Genomic DNA, 18655 nt, shown 5'->3' with positions numbered 1-18655 from the left:
GTGAGAGAGGCTGCTCTAAAGAGGGGACATTTCAGCTGAGACTGAAATGGAGGAATCAAGCCCTGGGGACTTCTGGGGTAAAATCTGTCCCCAGGCTGTGGGAACAAATCTGCAAGAGCTCTGAAGCAGGAGGGAACCTCTGGTGTTCAGGAATAGCAACCATGTGGCTCCAGCAGAGTGAGAGAGAGGAAGGGTGGCAGGAGAGGGAGCCCTAAAGGCAACGTGATCAGCCCTTGGGCCACACTTGGGACCTCACGTTTCATTCTGAATTGATGGAAAACATGATGCTGTCTGGACTTCAAAGCATCCCTCTGGTGGTGTCTGGAGAATAGGCTACGGGAGGGGGGAAGAGCAGCTGGAGACGGTAAGGTTATTTCCATTGTCCGGGCTGGAGCTGACAGTAGCAAGGGGCAGGCTAGCCACAGAGATGACAAAAAGTGGTGGCGTCCCAGGAGCATTCCGAAAGCGGAGCCAGCAGGACTTACTGATGAATTAGATCTGGGTTGTGAGAGAAAGAGAGAATCTGGCTGTAACTCAAGCGTTGAGTCCAAGCAACTAGGCAAATGGTGGATCCACTCAACCAAGACAGGAGGCTGGAGAAGGAACAAGCTGGAGGGACGAGAAGTGACTGTGGGACATGTGAGGCCCAAGATGCCACAAGACCACTTCCAGGTGAACAGGACAGGCAGGCAGGTGGAAAAGTTATTTATCTCTTCTCTCCAGGAGCAGGAGGGTCCCGAATTGTCCAGAGTGGATCATTGCTGATCCTGATCAGGATGTCGAGACGATCGTCTCAGGGAAAACAGGAGCGTTTCTATTTCTAGGCTTTCCAGGCACACACAGCTATACTCAGGCACCGAGTGAAGTGTCTGTATTCAGGGCTGGCTGTGGATTGGGAGGCCTCACTTTGCACCATGCTGTGGTTGTGAATAGCTGCCCGCATCACTGGGCTGGAGGTATCTGTGGAACAGACCGCCTGAGACTAGATCGATTCTGTGGCGCAGGGCTCCACCTGTATCCCGAACCACTTTCTCCTGGACAGATGATTCGGTCTAGTTACTCCTGGTTTGGGAGAGCGCACCACACAGTCGTGGCCTCTCATCGCAGGCCACCTGCCCTCCCACCTGTGCCTGCCTCCAGCTTGCAGTGTCCCCAGCCTGGCCTGCAGTTTCCCTTGAGGGTGATTGTGTAGCTCATCCTGCTGACAGGCTGACTCCCAGTGGAGGCCTGTGGGCTCTCCCTGCCACTGCTCTCCTCTGCCCATGGTCATTCTCAAGCCATCTGGTTTCAGCCTGTTGCTCCTGTTATCTTTGAGTCCTCCCAGACACGTGATTTCTTGCCACCGAGGAGCTTAAATGATTCTCAGTGGAAGTGCCTTTCACAGAATAATTTTCAGCTTCTCCCTGGAGAAGGTAACACACTCAAAGATACCCAGTGATGACCAATTAATTGATAATCAGCCACTTAATCCAGTCTTCCCTATAGGTCTCTGCTGACCTGCAAATGGCCAAAAGACAAAGACAGTGACTCTTTGGGGTGACTTTTAGTCTTTTTTTGAACTCTGTTTGTAAGAAGAGGCTGTTATGTTTATATGGGCCCATAACCCTAGCCACCTCTGGGCCCAGATCTTTCTTTGGCTAACTTTTCAGGGTCAAGGCTGATTGACAGTTGATAACTTTCAGATCCACATCCCCTCCTTTGTTTTTAGTTGTTTCTTATCACACCAGGCACCCCTGAGGTGCCACATTTCCATACAGTCTATGTCCCTTTGCTTGACCTGCAGGTATAAAGTCATCCTTCAGTTCACAATTTTATGATGTCTATTAAAGTCACTATAATTCATGAATTGAGAGTTGCCACAAGCCTTAACATGATCACCACAGTAATGTCAGTACTTTCTACATTGTATCATAGACCTCCTGGGGAAAGCAAGTTGGCAATTTAGCCTCTGCTCTTCATGGAGAGGGGGACGGATTGTACTTATCAATAAATATTTGATTAATTAGGCAAACTAGGGCTTGGTCCTGCTACTAACTTTTTAGTATCCTTGGGCAAGTCATTTAATTTTTCTGGCTCTCACTTCCACAACTGTAAAATGATTCATAGTCACAAAGTTCCCTTGCAGCTTTAAAGTGCTAAGAAAAAATATATATGTGTGTGTGTGTGTATATATATATACACACACACACACATATATTTTTTTTTTATTTTCCAAACAAAACAGAAACAACACTTTACTCAGAACTCTTGCTTAGAAACAAGAGAAGATGATTTGTGCATCTTCTGAGACATACATCAAGGTGACCTTCTGAAGCTTCCTTAATTTTTTGATGTCACATCCTTTGCCAGGTTCAAGTCAGAAGCAAAAAATTTGAGGACCGACGGACCAGGAGTTGAGTTATCTAAGTGGACGATGTATTTACCTTCCAGGCTGAGAAAAGTTTATATAACTGAATAGAATAAACAGGTTTGCTGCTTCTCTTATCATCTAAAGGTGTCTGGAAACTTTGGCAACATGTCATGGAATCCAGATTTTGTTTGTGGAGATCTGTTGGTGGTATTGGTTTCATCTGCGTTTCTGGTTTTTGTTGTACGACTGGTCATTCTTTTAGTAGATGGTCTTGAAATGAATGACTGTGTTGAAGTGTCTTTCGCGCTTTTTGGTCTGTAGGTTTTTAAATCACTATTACAACATGCCTTTGGCTCTTTATAGACCTGGCTGTCACTGTCTCGTAGAAATACCAGCTTGGGCGGCATCTTCTTTGTATTTTTAATTGACGTTTTCAATTTTGAAGATGGATCTTTGCCTGATGGAAACATTTCATTCAATGAGTCTGTGTCACTTTCTTCACTGGTAGACTCAGCCTCCTCATATGTGTCATGGCAGGGTGTTGTGACCTTTGAGGTATTCACATCTGTTTTTCTCGTCCGCTTCATAACTTCTATTCTCTTTTTCTTTCCTCGGCGACCTTTTAAATTTTGTGACATAATTCTGTCGTATTCTTTCTTGTGTGTATATATATATATATTCCACCATGTTTATTGAAACTAGCCATAGAAGAAGACTCCTACTTGATCACTATCTAATATTTAACATATAGAGGGTATAAATAAAACCAATTTGGAGAAAGAAAAATATTGGTAGCTCCACAGCGTAGGGTCGAATAAAAGCAAATGCCATGTTACACCCTCTGGAGCCCAGGGTGGAGTGGGTCATCTAACCAGGCTGAACACGGCCTTTTAGTGCCTGAATCAAAATTAGTAGGCTATGAAGAGACTTTCAAGATGCCTCTTCCAAGTTGATTCAAGCACAGCCAAGTGTGGGGAAACTAGGAATCTAGAAACTCAGTAGAAGTTATTGTCAATATTTCTATTTTCTTCCTCCCTTTTTCAAAACCTAAGAGGGCCCAGGAGGAAACTAGAAAACAGATATTTGATGGATTACTGTGTCTTTAGGGAAACATCCATCTTGTCTTTCCACTCGTCTTTCCTATTCTCATACCTGCTTTTCAGTCTCTTTTCTTTCCTTCATTTAGTCATTGACTACTCATTCAGCAAATACAAGGATGGATAAGAAGTGGCTTTTGATGACACAGTGAATACATTAACACAAATGTCAGTTACCTGACACAGGATAGGGGCCACAGGGAGGAATTACTGACAGTCTGCCAAAGCTCCTCCCAACTAGAAACACAGATACCCTCCTCTGATGGAGGTGGATGATGAGCAAGAATATAGTCACTCAGCTATCCATCACTTACCCTAGTGCCATATCCTTATGTCTTCCTTCTGCTGGACTCATAGGATATTGGAACCGCAGGCAGAGCCAAGATCATCCTCTGGGAGAGCTCAGCCGGGGCCCATGGCTGGGGAGCTGCTGGTGCTGGTATCCATGTGCAGGAGTTGCAAGAGGCTGGGACAATGTGGCCTCAGAGCTTCGGTTTCTTGAGCCGGGATTACAGGTAAATTCCTTATTCTCATTTTTTCTAGAACTCTCCTTGGTGTGTTGTAGTAGGAAAAAAAAAAAAAAGACAAAGTTTTGGAGCCAAGATCTATGTCCAGATCTCAGCTCTACTACCTACAGTGTGCCACCTTGGGTGAGTTACTTAATCTCCCTGAACCTCAGTTGCCTCATGAGTGAACTCTCAACTCAGGAGTGCTTGTAAAAATATGAGATAATCCATGCACAGTTCTCTGTCACATGGTGGGTGTTTAGTAAGTGGTGGCTATTGTGACTAAGATGGTTGCTGGTTCTCCTACCACAGAGTGTTGGTCCTGCTGCCTTTTATTGGCTCTATCAAAATTCATAGAGTCTAGAGAGACTTTAGAAACCCTCTCTCCCAAAGTGATTCAAGCACAACCTCTTATGGGGGAACCAGACATCTAGAAAATTAATGGAAGTTATTGTCCATTTTTTCCCACATACTTTCTCCCTTTTCCAGAAAATCAGGGGGAAATGTGAAGCAGGAGAGAAATATGAAGCAGATGTGTGATGACTGGTAGGGTGTCACCAGAGAGCCTGAGCAGCTTTGTTTATTTCATCTGTAGCAGGAGGGGTTGGTTCTTCTTAGCTGGGGCAGTCTAAGAGTCAGTGGGACAACAGGCTACTTCCAATCTCCAGCTTCATCTGGACACCAGCCATTGCCAGAGGAGTGATACCTTCAGGAACCTCTTATCCTCCCCCCGTGGGTGTCTAGCATCCCTGAGAAGGAATGGTAATGGTCACTTTCTCTGGTCTCTGTCTCCGTCTCTTGGTCTTGTCCTGTAGGACCCCATGTGGTTGATCTGGGAAAAGATGCAATTAGGGAAGATTTGCATGGTTCTTGAAGATCCCTCCCACTCTAAACTAAGCCCCTGGACACACTGGGTCATTTCACATTTCTTTACTTCCGCCCTGATTTTCATTGCCATTTGATTTGTTTGTTTATTTATCATTTGTCTCTCTTCACTAGAACATCAATTCCATGAGAGCAAAGACCTCATTGTCAGACCCACAACTGTGACCTCCAATGTCTAGAGGGCAGCGGAGCACAGAGCAGGCATGGGGTAAACCTTTGCTGAGCGAGTGTGTGAGTGAAGAATGTGAGGCTCCACCCACACACAGGGGCTGGGGCCACAGGAAGCCAGAGCATCTAGACTGGGGCAACAGCTAAGAGTGGAGGCGTCTCACACCAGTTAGAATGGCGATCATTAAAAAATCTGGAGACAACAGATGCTGGAGAGGATGTGGAGAAATAGGAACACTTTTACACTGTTGGTGGGAGTGTAAATTAATTCAACCATTGTGGAAGACAGTGTGGCGATTCCTCAATGACCTAAAAATAGAAGAAATCCCATTTGACCCAGCAATCCCATTACTGGGTATATATCCAAAGGATTATAAATCATTCTACTGTAAGGACACGTGCACACGAATGTTCATTGCAGCACTGTTTACAATAGCAAAGACCTGGAACCAACCCAAATGCCCATCGATGATAGACTGGATAGGGAAAATGTGGTACATATACACCATGGAATATTACGCAGCCATCAAAAACGATGAGTTTGCGTCCTTTGTAGGGACATGGATGAACCTGGAAACCATCATTCTCAGCAAACTGACACCAGAGCAGAAAATCAAACACCGCATGTTCTCACTCATAGGCGGGTGTTGAACAATGAGAACACATGGACACAGGGAGGGGAGCATCACACACTGGGGTCCGTTGGGGGGAAATGGGGGAGGGACGGGGAGGTGGGGAGGTGGGAAGAGATGGCATGGGGAGAAATGACAGATACAGGTGAGGGGAAGGAAGGCAGCAAACCACAGTGCCATGTGTGTACCTATGCAACAATCTTGCATGTTCTTCACATGTACCCCCAAACCTAAAATGCAATTAAAAAAAAAGAATGGAAGCAAACACCTGGCTCGTGAGTGGCCGCGGAGAGGCCACACAGCACAACCCTTTTCAAACTGCAGTTAAATAACTTTGACATCCACAGTTGAGCATGAAGCAAATCAGATAAACTAGTCCCTTAGCTACATGTCACCTGTGTGGATTATTGGTTGGGTTTTCCCCCTTTTGTCTTCTTTAGGCAGATCTGGTGTCCTGAGAGTAGGGTCACCATTTGGCAGAGGAAAGAGGTGCAGATAAAGTGGGCTGATCTCAGGAAAGGAAATGACCTCAGTGGTCTCAGATGCTGCCCACAGCAGGGTCCGATGGCCAGTTGAGTTGAGTGTATGGGAGGCTTGTGGCAGACCAGTAAGGCAAAAGACCCCTCTGGCACTGGAAATAAGAAAATAGATGCCCACCCAAAAAGATGACCAGTATGGGTGCTTTCTCCACCTCTGCCAGGGTTTGCTTCTCATTCAGCAGTCTCCCATCTCACTTCCCATTGTTTTACTGAGACATGGCTTCTTCATGCCTTGCCATATCCTACCTGCTTTTAGTTGTTCCTAAGTGACTTGAAGTAATTCCCAAATTTAACCCTTTTAGGTTTTATTTTCATCTCAACCAACCTGGTACCCCACCCTGCTATGCCCTCATTAGACACAGAAAGGATGAAGACAGGGAGGGCATCATCTACTTGGTACATCCCATGTGGCTTCAGTCGCACCCTCCGCTGGCTTTTGGAACAACCACAGAGGTATGCAGGTGTGAGGGGGCAGGTGGTGTCCTCAGGAAACTGAAGGAGATGAGGGCTTCTGGGCCCTTCAATCTGGCTTGCTCAAATGTCATCTAGTTTGGCTCTATTCATTTTAGCTGCAGCGGATGGGACTATATTTGCCCATTCATTCGAAAGTACTTCATTTTCCTTCTTCTCATCTATTTTTTAATCTTCCCCATCCTTGGCAGTAGAAGTGAACCACTCTGTCCATGGCTTAGCAGCTGGGGGCTCAGTATTTTGCTTCCTGAGTATAGGCAGAGGTCCAAGTGCCCTTGGGTTTCCAAGATAGAATCGCTCACAAATCTGCTTGTTATTGATGTTTGATCAGTGAATGTACAGGGATGCAATTGTAGGCAAAAGAATGTGGATTTGGAGAGATGGCTCTGGGTCTCACATTCCTCAGGCCTGTGGTGAGGGTGAAAGAAACCCACTCCCTTTCCCAGGCAACCTGCTGCTCATTGTGTCACTGTCTATCTGAACTGAAGATTGTAACAGAGGATGAAAAGCAGATCAAAACAAAATTCCCCCGAAACCATCAACACAAAAGTAGGAGCTACAGGACTCCTGGAGCAGAGAAGAAAAGTGGAGCAATTACTCCACCAAGTGGTGGGTCTGTGAATGAGCGCTCGGCTGCTGGTTTTTCATTAACCTTATTATCCTCAGAGTTACGGAGCCCCAACCTGGCGTAGGTTCATGAGAGCGTAGGGTTAACGGGGCCGGCTAAACCAGAAGTAAACATCAAACAACTGTGCTAGGAGGGGTGGCAAGCCAGAGAATGAGGATGGAGCAGCAGAAATAAATCCTCTCTAAAGGGAAAACAAAAAATACTGTATTATTTAGTCCATGACACAAGGAAGTGTTTTGTAAAATGCCATTCTTACACCGCCCGCATCAGAACCACCTGGAGAGCTTGGCAAATGTGCAGATTCCTGGGCCCATCTCAGCCCTAATCCGGGGCTGGTGACTGGGAGTTTGTATTTTTAACAAGTGCCCTAGGTGAGTTCTAAGGTACTTTAAAGTTTGGGATCAGAAATCGGGAAGCCAGGAAGTGAGGTGCATGATTTACTCACTCTGAAAAAAAGAAAGTGGAGGCAATGAACAGGAGGAAGAACAGTCGTGTTTAAAAGAGATAGAAATGTTGGGTTGAGTGTGGTGGCTCATGCTTGTAATCCCAGCACTTTGGGAGATCAAGGCGGGCAGATCACAAGGTCAGGAGTTCGAGACCAGCCTGGCCAACATGGTGAAACCCCATCTCTACAAAAAATACAAAAATTACCCTGGTATGGTGGTGTGTGCCTGTAGTCCCAGCTACACCGGAGAGTGTGGCAGCAGAATTGCTTGAACTCGGAAGGCAGAGGTTGCAGTGAGCCTACATTGTGCCACTGCACTCCGGCCTGGGTGACAGAGTGAGACTCCATCTCATAAATAAATAAATAAATAAATAAGATGGAAATGTGAAGGGAAAGAGAATCCTCTATATGAGATTGGGATACACACAGGACTATCTGGGCAGCCGCCAGGCAGGCAGCTAGCCTCACCAAGGACTTTCTCTCTGGAACTTTCTTTCTTCTCCCGGTTAGGTTAGGTGCCACTGGGCAGGGCTGCCTCTCTACGCCCTCTCTGTGCTGCTTGTCGATGTCCAGCTCCACTCCATGGAAGGTGGCCCGATGGAGGGTAGAGGGTGTCTAATCAATCACTGGGTGCTGCTGACTGAGTCACCTGGTAGAGAAGGCATGACCCAGGAGTTGAAGGGCTGGGTGCTGGTCTTAGTTCTGCCATGACCGGAATAGGCATCTTTGGAGTCTCTGGGTCTCCATTCCCTATCTTTAGGAGGAGGGAATTGAGCTAAAGGATCTGATAACTCTCACAGTGTCCCAGGACTCTCCCTCTCCTCTGGGGCCCTGACCTGGAGCTCACCTGGTCTGCTCACCCTGAGGGTTTGGCTTCAATGTGGGGCAGGCATCTCTACACCCACCTTCCCCAACCCTGACAGGCCCATGAGGGAAACTTTGAGCCTGGTGCCACCGATGAAAGAAGCTGCATCACGTGGAAAACTTCACCTAAGAACCCAGCTGCCCCGTGAATGGCGGGGTTCCAGTTTCATGGACATGATTTTTCCAGACATTCCAGAGATGGGTGTGGCGGTGCCAATGGGCTGGAACAGACCTTTATGACCGAAGCCTTGGCGTGCCCGGGGAACACGTCAGGGAAACTTCCAGCCCCAGTGCCCTTCCTCTCTCTCTCAGGAGAAATGCCACCCGGACTGGAAGTCACAGGAAATAATGACTACACTAAATATCATTGAATTTTGCACTTTAAAATGATGAATTTTATATTAAGTGAATTGGGTGAATTATATTTCAATTTTTAAAAACATTTGAATACTTATCAAAGGGGAAAAAGAAGTCACCAGAGGCTCTTAGGGATAGAGAGAGGTGGAAATATGTTTATCTTGTCACTTGATTTAATATTTTGGAATATTAGGATTCAGATGAAACCCAAGTGCTGAATTCTAGAAGAAGAGCAAGTCAGAGAGTGAAAACTCCACCTGTATCCATGGGGGGTGGGGTCCAAGAGGATGAACAGCCCGGCTGACTTCAGCTCCAGCGCCTCCACCCCCCACCAACCCCGGGACTCCCCTTTCTGTCTAGCCCAGCTCCTTGTTCAGACAAGTGGCGGCTGGGGGCTCTAAATCTCACACCAATTCAGAGCCCCTTGTGGAAAAATCCTTCTTCCCTTTTGGTCAGCTGGGGCTGGGTGGGAATTTTCCAAAAGGAACTTTTCCTCAGAAACCCTGGGGGAAGTGGAAGGAACAGATGTACAAAGGTCTTAGGGGAAAAAAAAAAAATCCACTCTGCCAGAGTGTAGATTTCCACGGTGATCACAGCAGACCGAGGTTGGGGGGAAGAGTTGGTGGGACCCTTTCTCTTATCTCAGATCTGAGTGGCGTCCCTGCTCCCAGAGACCCTTCCTCCATGGTTCTCTTGCCCCTGCTGGGATCGGGACAAAATCCAACCCCAGACCTTCCATGAAATCAGGTCTAACTGGGGCACTGGGGATGGAGGCCTGAGTGGCCCCTCCCTGAGGGCTGAAACACAGCCTTTTCTGGTGCTGCTGTCCAAATTACTCTGAGAAGTTCGGGTACAGTGGCTCATGCCTGTCATCCCAGCACTTTGGGAGGTTGAAGCGGGTGGATCCCTTGAGGTCAGGAGTTCGAGGCCAGGCTGGCCAACATGGTGAAACCCCGTCCCTACTAAAAATACAAAAATTAGCCAGGCATGATGGTGGGCACCTGTAATTCCAGCTGCTCAGGAGGCTGAGGCAAGATAATTGCTTGAACCTGGGAGGTGGGGTTGCGGTGAGCTGAGATTGTGCTACTGCACTCTAGCCTAGATGACGGGACAAGATTCCATCTCAAAAAAAAAAAAAAAAAAAAAAAAAACCAAAACAACAAAACCAAATGACTGAGAATTACAGGGGAATGGAGCTGGTGGAAATCATATGCATTGTCTGTTCCGACTCATCTGTCCTGTCCACGTTCCATTCTCAGATGAAGACACCGAGACCCAGAGAGGTCACGTATCTTTGCTCAAGATCACCCAGGCTGGAAGGCCACAGAGCTGGCCACCTGGCCTAAGGCACCGTGGAGGCCAATCTGGGCCCTTCCGTGGCTTCTAGGGACACAGCCTGAGCCGAGACACAGGGGATGCAGAGACCCTGGCATGGTGGAGGAACGGCAAGTCCGCAGTTCGGCTCTGGAGGGAAGAGGGCGGGCGGTGAGGCTCAGCTGGAGGCTTGGATTCAGCTGTGAAGGATTTGGGCTCAAGAATGCGGAAACCACTGTGGGCCTTGAAGTGGAAGTGATTAAAGTTGCTCGTGCAACAGGCAGATTAGATCAGGGCTGCCCTGGCTGGGAGAGCCATCAATAGGACAGCGCAGCCTTCCAGTGAAAACTGACAAGAGGTCTGGATCAGGTGATGGGAAGGAGCATCCACGGGAGGGCAGATGCAAGAGCACTTGGAAGACAGAAGTCAGTCAATGGTCAAGGGCGGGGCAGTGAGAGAGAAGGACTCCCAGGCTTCTCAACTGGGCAAATGGGCAAATGGTGACATCGTGAAGCAAGATGATGGAAGGGGTGGGGAGCTCACAGGTGGGGCTTGCTCTCTCCTCCAGATCTGGTTCCTGACTTGCAGGACTTGGAACGCATTTTCCAAATGTGACTCCCATGCCACTTCCCTCAGAATCAGACCCACCTGGCCTGCTTGTCAAAGACACAGATTCCTAAGCTCCACTCAGAATCTCTGGGAAGAAAAGGCTGGAACCCTGGGATTTGAAAAACACCTGGTCTTAAACGTTGATGTTGGGGACGTTGGAATAAAAGCAGGTTTTAGATTAGAGGAAGAGCAGGAAGATAGTGAGTTTGGCTTTAGAGTTGCAGATGTCTTGTGGGCAGTTAGCTAGTAAAAGCTAGAGCTCAGAAAAGCCATTGGGTTAGGGTGGCTAGAGATTCAAGACTGTAACTGGAGAAATACTTTGAAATTACATGCGATTTGTCTCTTTTGTCTTCGTGAGTCTGTGACCTTTATACAGAGTCTGCCCTAAGCAGCCATGTGTCTGGAAAGAGTTTATAACTTGTTAGAAAAGGATTGCCTAGAAAAAGGCCAGATTGGTATTCAACTTTTGACATTCAAAATAGGATTATGTGGCAAGACAATGATCTTCAAGCCAGGATATTATCCTGATAGAAGAGTCACTGAATTCCTTAAGTTCCCTCTGCTCACTTAGCTCATCAACAGGAAGGCCCCCTACCCTGTCTGAAGGCCCCAGTGGTGGAAATGTAGAAGAAGGTAACTATGGCATCAGGGAATTAGAAGAAACCCTGCTCCCTCCAAGGGAAAAAGAAGGGGAAGTTAGGGGGTGTAGGGTGGAGTCTGGGGGTAAGAATTGTGCTGCCAGGAACAGTTGAGATGGGGCTCCATCAGCCAAGAACCTCCCCAGGACCAAGCTAGGCAGCTGGGGGTTCAAGGTCAGAGGCCATAAAAGTGCACAGTGAAGAGGCCAGCAAATAATATCACCCTGGAGAGCAAGGGGCCTTCCCAGAAGACTAGACCAGCACCCACAAGGCCAGGGGCTCTTCTTGTAGAGATAGACCATGCCAGCTTCAAGGCCTCGTGTTGTAATTCAAGAGAGACTGAGGCACTTTCCTGGGCTTTTATAGTTACCCAGCCTGATTAAACTTCACTAGTGATAGGCCTTATTTAACAGTGGCACTAATAATCTTGCACATCCAAGATGTAGTATGCGTTACATTTTCAGTTTCATGAAGGCGGTAATAGGAGCATAGCGGTAGTTGAACTTAGCTAAAGAATGTGAGTATTATGAGAACACTGGGCTTCAGGAGCCAGTGATGGGAAGAGCAAAATGCAGAAAGGGGGCTCGGAGGTGTAAGGGGAGAGACGGAGAGACGGTCCTGGGCTGCTGGGAAAGAGTTTAGGAAGATGATTGTGAACAATACAATCTAAAGTTGTAAGAGGAAGGGAGGGATGAAGATGAAGAAAGGGCCATTCGATTTGACAACCTGGAGATCCAAATGACATTTAAGAAGCCAGATGAGCGTAGTGGGCGGAAGGAAATCTGTCAGTTAAACCACTGGTGTTGAGGCATCAGTGGGTGATAAAATGGAAACAGCTAGAATGAGTTTGTTACTGGAGTAGGTAAAGAATAATAAATCAGATGACACTTCGAGTGGGTCACATGACCAGGATTATGGAGGACGTGAATGTGTCTGTAGGTAGAGAGAAAAGATCCAGCCAATGAGCGAAGATGCTGGGGAAGAGAGGAGGCTTTTGAGTGTGATGGTTGAGGAGGGATGATTAAGAGGACAGGTGGTAGGACTGGCCTTGTGCAGAAAAGGACCTCTCGCTCCAAGAAGGAAGGCAAGTGAGAACTCAGGAATTCTCAGGTGGAGATGAGGGTTTATTAATAGATGAGATCAGAGATGTGTCTCTTCCCCTTTATTCTCCTGTAACTAAAAGATGAGGTTGTTTGTGAACGAGGCTGCCCCAGTGGAGGGGAGGCTGCACCATGAAGGCTTGGGAGGGCAGTGTGTATGGATGAGGCTCACACCCACGGGGTGCTGGGACCGCTGCTGCAGGCCCATCTCAAGATGATGGGAGGAATGTTGCTGATGCAGTGAATTAAACGTGAGAACAGACCAAGTGCAGTGGCTCACACCTGTCACCCTAGCACTTTGGGAGATCGAAGCAGGAGGATTGCTTGAGCCCAGGAGTTCGAGACCAGCCCGGGCAACACAGTGAGACCCCTGTCTCTACAAAAAATAAGCAAAATTAGCCAGGTGTGGTGGCACACACCTGTAATCCCAGCTACTTGGGAAGCTGAGGTGAGAGAATCACTGCTTGAGCCTGGGAAGTTGAGACTGCAGCAAGCCAAGATTACACCACTACACTGCAGCCAAAGTGATGGAATGAGTTCCTGTTTCAAAATGCAAACAAATAAAAAAACAAAACAAAACAAAAAACCAATGAGAAGAGCAGGATTTTATAAATGAAGGAGCCAAAGGAAAAAGCTGGGGTTACTCCAGGGATAATTTCTGAAGTATCGCAGCTTAATTTTTTGTCAATATCATTTCATTAGCCAAAGAACATAATCAAAATGATAACAGGAATTTTTTAAAAATCAAGCATTCATTTTTACATGCTTCTTCCCAGTTCTAATCCTAATATTTTTATTATTTTTATGCAGTTGCCACCCGATCAAAAATTGTGGCAGATTATATTTTCTAAAACTGGCTGTAGCAGTATTTCCAGTCCCGTATGCTTTTCCAGAAACTTGTTGCTCTCCCATCCTAAGGTGGCATCTCTTTTCTTTCCCCCCCTTGAAACTGACAAGACTTTCTCTTCAATGAATGGAAATGGAAATGACACTGCAAAATTTCTAAGACTAAGTCATAGGTGACTAACTGACTTCTACTTGGCTCTCTCACCAGGATCTTTTGTCCTCGGAACTCAGCCACCATGTTGTGAGGAAGACCTAGCCAAATGCAGGTGTCCTGGCCAACAGAGCCAGCTAAAGTCTCAGCGGATGACCAAGATCAATAACCAGACACATAAATGAATGAGCCTCATGTGAATCCAGATCCAGACACTGTGGGCCCCGATAAGCCATACTACTGTAAGCTGTCTGAATTTCCAATCCATAATAAATGATTATTTCATCCCACTAAGTTTTTGGGTAATCTTTATGCAGCTATAGTCACTAAAACACATGGAGAGTTTTGTTTTATAACTTTTGCATTTGTTAGCATGAGGATTTTCTTATGTTGCTTTATAGTCATCATAATTATTTTATTGGCTACAAAATATTTTGAGTTGATGTAGTATAGCTTATTTAAATATTGTGCTATTCTTGGCTATTTAGACTGTTTCTTATTTTTTACTATTTAAGCAATGATATAAAAAGTTATGCATAGAGATTTTTCTTTTTCCTTGAATTGCTTCAGTGGGACAAATTCCCAGAAGCGGAATTAGTTTTGGGTATGAACATTTTTGTGGCTTCCCAAACATACTACCAAATTACTTTGCAAACAAAATTGCACCAATTCTGCCATTAATTGTTTGGCAATTTTGGTACATAAAACCACCTCGAATGTATTTTGAATTAAAGAGGGCATAAGTAGATAACTGTATTAAATAAAACCGAACTGTCTTGGCATCAGCATTAGACATCACCATGACTTTTAATTTTTTGCTAATTTAGTCAATGGAAATTGTATTTTTATCACTGTTTTTCATTTGTGTATCTTGAGTGAGTACTGAAGTAGAGATTTTTTCATATTTCAGAAATTGTTTTCCTCCTGTGTGAAGCATCCATATATATTCTTTGTCTAATAATGTATTTATAAGAGCTCTTGACATCACTGTTTATTTAAATTATGTCATAATTTCATTAGTAGACTATAAAATGTATTATGGTTCATGACTGGTATTAAAGAAAAAATTAAAATAGAATAGAATAAAATAGAAATATCAGAGCATTCTGCATGTAGTAAGATTGTGTGTGTGTGTGTGTGTGTGTGTGTGTGTGTGTGTAAAAAAATTTGTATACATTTCAAGGGTAAAAGTTCATCTTTCTTAAATGGTTATATGGTGTCACGGTGAAGTCCGGGCTTTTCATGTAGCTATCACCTGAGTAGTGTATATTGCAACCATTAAGACCATTAAGTAACTTATCATCCCTTACCCCTTCCATCCTCCCACCCTGCCACCCTTCTTCCCGCTCTCCAATGTCTATTCCATTCTGTGTCCATGTGCACGCATTATTTAGCTCCCACTTATAAGTGAGGGCATGTGGTATTTGACTTTCTGTTTCTGTTATTTTACTTAAGATAATGACCTCTAGTTCCATCTGTTACTGCAAAAGACATGATATCATTCTTTTTTATGTCTAAATAGTATTCCATTGTCTATACATGCTACGTTTTCGTTGTCCAACCATCCATTGATAGACACTCAGGTTGATTTCATATCATTGCTATTGTGAATAGTGCTGCAATAAACATACAAGTGTACATATCTTTTTGATATAACGATTTCTTTTTCTTATACCCAGTAGTGGGATTGCTAGATTGAATGATATTCTATTGAGAAATCGCCATACTGTTTTCCGTAGAGTTGTACTAATTACATTGTACTAATTTACATTGTACTAATTTACATTCCCACCAACTGAGGATAGTAAGTAAGGAGTTTTTTTTTGTACGAAACCTTTATTTCAGTGTAACTTTGTATTGAAGATGCAGCTCTTTTTCTTAGCAGAGATGCAACAAAGATGTTTTTAAAAGATGGATCTTATAAAGCATATTGATAACCCCTTTTTGTATTGATGCAAACATCTCCCAGTCTGTATAGCTTCCCTTTTTATATTGAATCATTTTTCTTTTGAACTAATTTTAATTTTTCATGTGGTCAGGCCTGACAATCTTTAGTAATTTCTTATTTCAGTCGAAAACAGAAATTCCTCTTGTTTCTACAGAGGTGATAAATGATCTATCCTATTTTTTTGTCAACTCGATTCTTACTGAAGCATTCCCTGGACACCTCAGAACTTCTAAAAATTCCCGTCAGCTCAGCAAAATGCAAATGGAGAGCTCTGGTGCAAATGCTATTATGAAATGGGTAAATCGAGAATGTGTGATGATCACGAGATCACGCGTCCCCATTCTCACTTCCAGTTGTCAGTTTATGCCGCATCAGCAAAACGAGTTCTGGGGCAAATGCTGTATAAGCAAATGTAATAATTGTTACCCAAAGATAGCTACCAAATGATGAAAAATATTGAAGAAGAAAGTAAAACTGAAAATGCCAGAACACATGAAAGAACTCGGAATAAGACAAGAGAAATGAGTTTGGAGACAAAACTCTCAGAATAGATTGTTCCTGTTTATTGTACATTTGCTCGGATCATTTACTCCTCACCACCATTACTTCCATTTTGCATTTTGCATTCCATTGTCATTATTTCCATTTTACAGATGAGAACTGCAGTGCGGAAAAGCCACATGACTTAGTCAAGGTCATCAGCTTAAATAGGTGCCTGGAATTGGAACTTCAAGCCCTGGTTCTTTTTTTTTTTTTTTTTTTTTTACCCATTATACTTTAAGTTCTGGGGTACATGTGCAGATCATGCAGGATTGTTACATAGGTATACACATGCCATGGTGGTTTGCTGCATCCGTCCGCCACCGTCATCTACATTAGGTATTTCTCTTAATGCTGTCCCTCTCCAATCCTCCCACCTCCTCCTATCCCTCTCCTAGCTCCCCTCCCCCACCTCCCAACAGGCCCCCGGTGTGTGATGTTCCCCTCCCTGTGTCCATGTGTTCTCATTGTTTAACGCCCACTTATGAGTGAGAACATGCAGTGTTTGGTTTTCTGTTCTTGTGTCCGTTTGCTGAGAATGATGGTTTCCAGCTTCATCCATGTCCCTGAAAAGGACTTGAACTCATCCTTTTTTATGCAAGCCCTGGTTCTTAATCATTGGCCCATGCTGCCTCTGACGTGGGAGGTAGGGGTTGCAGCTAAAAGAAAAAAGGCTAATGCCTGGAGCTAGCATCACTTACGACTCAAGAGGATATTTCGATTGTTCTATGGAAACTTTCCAGATTTCTCCCTCCATTCTGAAGGATTTCTTTCAAATAACTGGATCTAGACATCTGGAATAAAAGCAGTTTCTACCATGTACAGTGCTGGAGATTAAGGCTGATGTTTTGTATTCCAGCTGTGATTTTCCTGGATCCCATTCAGATCATGAAAATTCCTAACATGATGTGGTTTTAAAGAGCCCTGGGAGACAGTGGGTCAGAGCACACAGCCAGTGGCGAGTGTGCTTGGATTTACTACTAGCTCAGCCTCTTTCTAGCTGCATGATGAGGGGCACATTTTCCTAGTTTTTAAAGTGAGGATAATAATAGAACCAACCTCAGAGGGCTGTTGTAAGACGATGCCTGTCCATAGCAAGTGATATATTAGTATTTGCTATTTTATTATATGCTGTAATTATTTCTTTTGAAGCTGATATATTTCATATTAGTTATGTATTTTTTTCTGGTAGGATTTTAGGAGATAATCTAGGCTTATCAGTAGCATGTTTACAGATAGGGTGTTTCTATGTTGATTCTTGTAAATTACATTGGCATTTTCTTATTAATTCTTCAGTTTCCAGAATATCTGCTATTTGAGTGGGGTGGCCATATGTTCCAGTTTATTCTTGTTATTGTGCCATCACTATCCATATTCAAATGTCCCTGTTTGGAAGAGAAATCACGTGGTCCTCCTATTTGGAGAAGGGCAACCCTCTTACCAGGGGTCACTGTCACATTCTATGGGCTCGGTCAGGAGGCCCAAAGTTGGCATAGACTCAAGGATGGTGTGTTTTCTTTTAATCATTTTTCATGCCAGGATCCCTTTGGCAAGCTGCAGAAGCTTTTGGAGCCCTTCTAAGAAAAATGTTTCTAAGTGCATCAAATCAAATGCACAAGATTACCAAGGAATTCCTTAGTTTTGAAAGACTGCTATCAAAATATTTTTAAAAACCTAAGTTGTAATATGATAATATATAGGCTTTTTATTAATGATTAAATAACAGGTCTCATGACAGGTTTAATAACTCTAGTAATTTCAAAGTAGTGATGCACATAGATGACATAGTAAGATATTCCTAGTAACAGCAATGGGATATAGCAAGAGCTGTGACTTTGTATTTGTGACAGTCATAGAACCTGCTTCCGTTCTCTATATTCACAACAGAATGTAACATTTTCCATGTCCCTGTTCACAGACCTCTCGGATTCAATCCAGACCTCTTCTGGATGGCAGTTTAAGAGCTACTGCACAGGCCAGGCATGGTGGCTCAGGCCCGTGATCCCAGCACTTTGGGAGTCGGAGGCAGGTAGATCACTTGAGATCAGGAATTCAAGACTAGCCTGGCCAACACGGTGAAACCCCATCTTTACCAAAATCACTAAACAGCCGGGCTTGGTGGTGGGTGCCTATAATCCCAGCTTCTCAGAAGGCTGAGGCAAGAGAACCACTTGAACCTGGGAGGTGGAGGTTGCAGTGAGCCAAGATAGTGCCACTGTTCTCAACCCTAGGTGATAGAGTGAGACTCTATCTCAAAAACAAACAAACAGACAAAACCCCAAAGCTACTGCACAAGAGTGCATGTTTGAAGCAAGCAGGAGGGAGGCAAATTGCACAAAGATCAGGAAGAAAAGAAAGAGGCTGGAATGGTCATAGATTTGCTGATGAGCACAAGAAGTGAAAGGGGAAAATGACTCGGAAGATGCCGGGATGTGGACTGACAGAAGTGAAAAAGCAGGAATGGTCTGACAGATGTCTCTGTGGACAGAGGATGCCCCACCCAGAATATATCCCGTCAGAAACAGGAATATTCACAGTGGCCCAGAGTGCAGAGTCTGAAGCTGACG

General features: G+C 44.7%; 1 pseudogene; it reads right to left on the bottom strand.

The window, feature by feature from the left end:
- Positions 1-2202: 2202 nt before the first annotated feature.
- On the bottom strand, positions 2203-3007 carry LOC101032353 (MAP7 domain-containing protein 3 pseudogene; annotated as a pseudogene).
- Positions 3008-18655: the final 15648 nt, after the last annotated feature.

Source organism: Saimiri boliviensis, chromosome 10, assembly GCF_048565385.1.
Source record: "Saimiri boliviensis isolate mSaiBol1 chromosome 10, mSaiBol1.pri, whole genome shotgun sequence".
NCBI classification, from domain to species: Eukaryota; Metazoa; Chordata; class Mammalia; order Primates; family Cebidae; genus Saimiri; species Saimiri boliviensis.
This window is presented reverse-complemented; position numbering and strand designations above follow the sequence as displayed.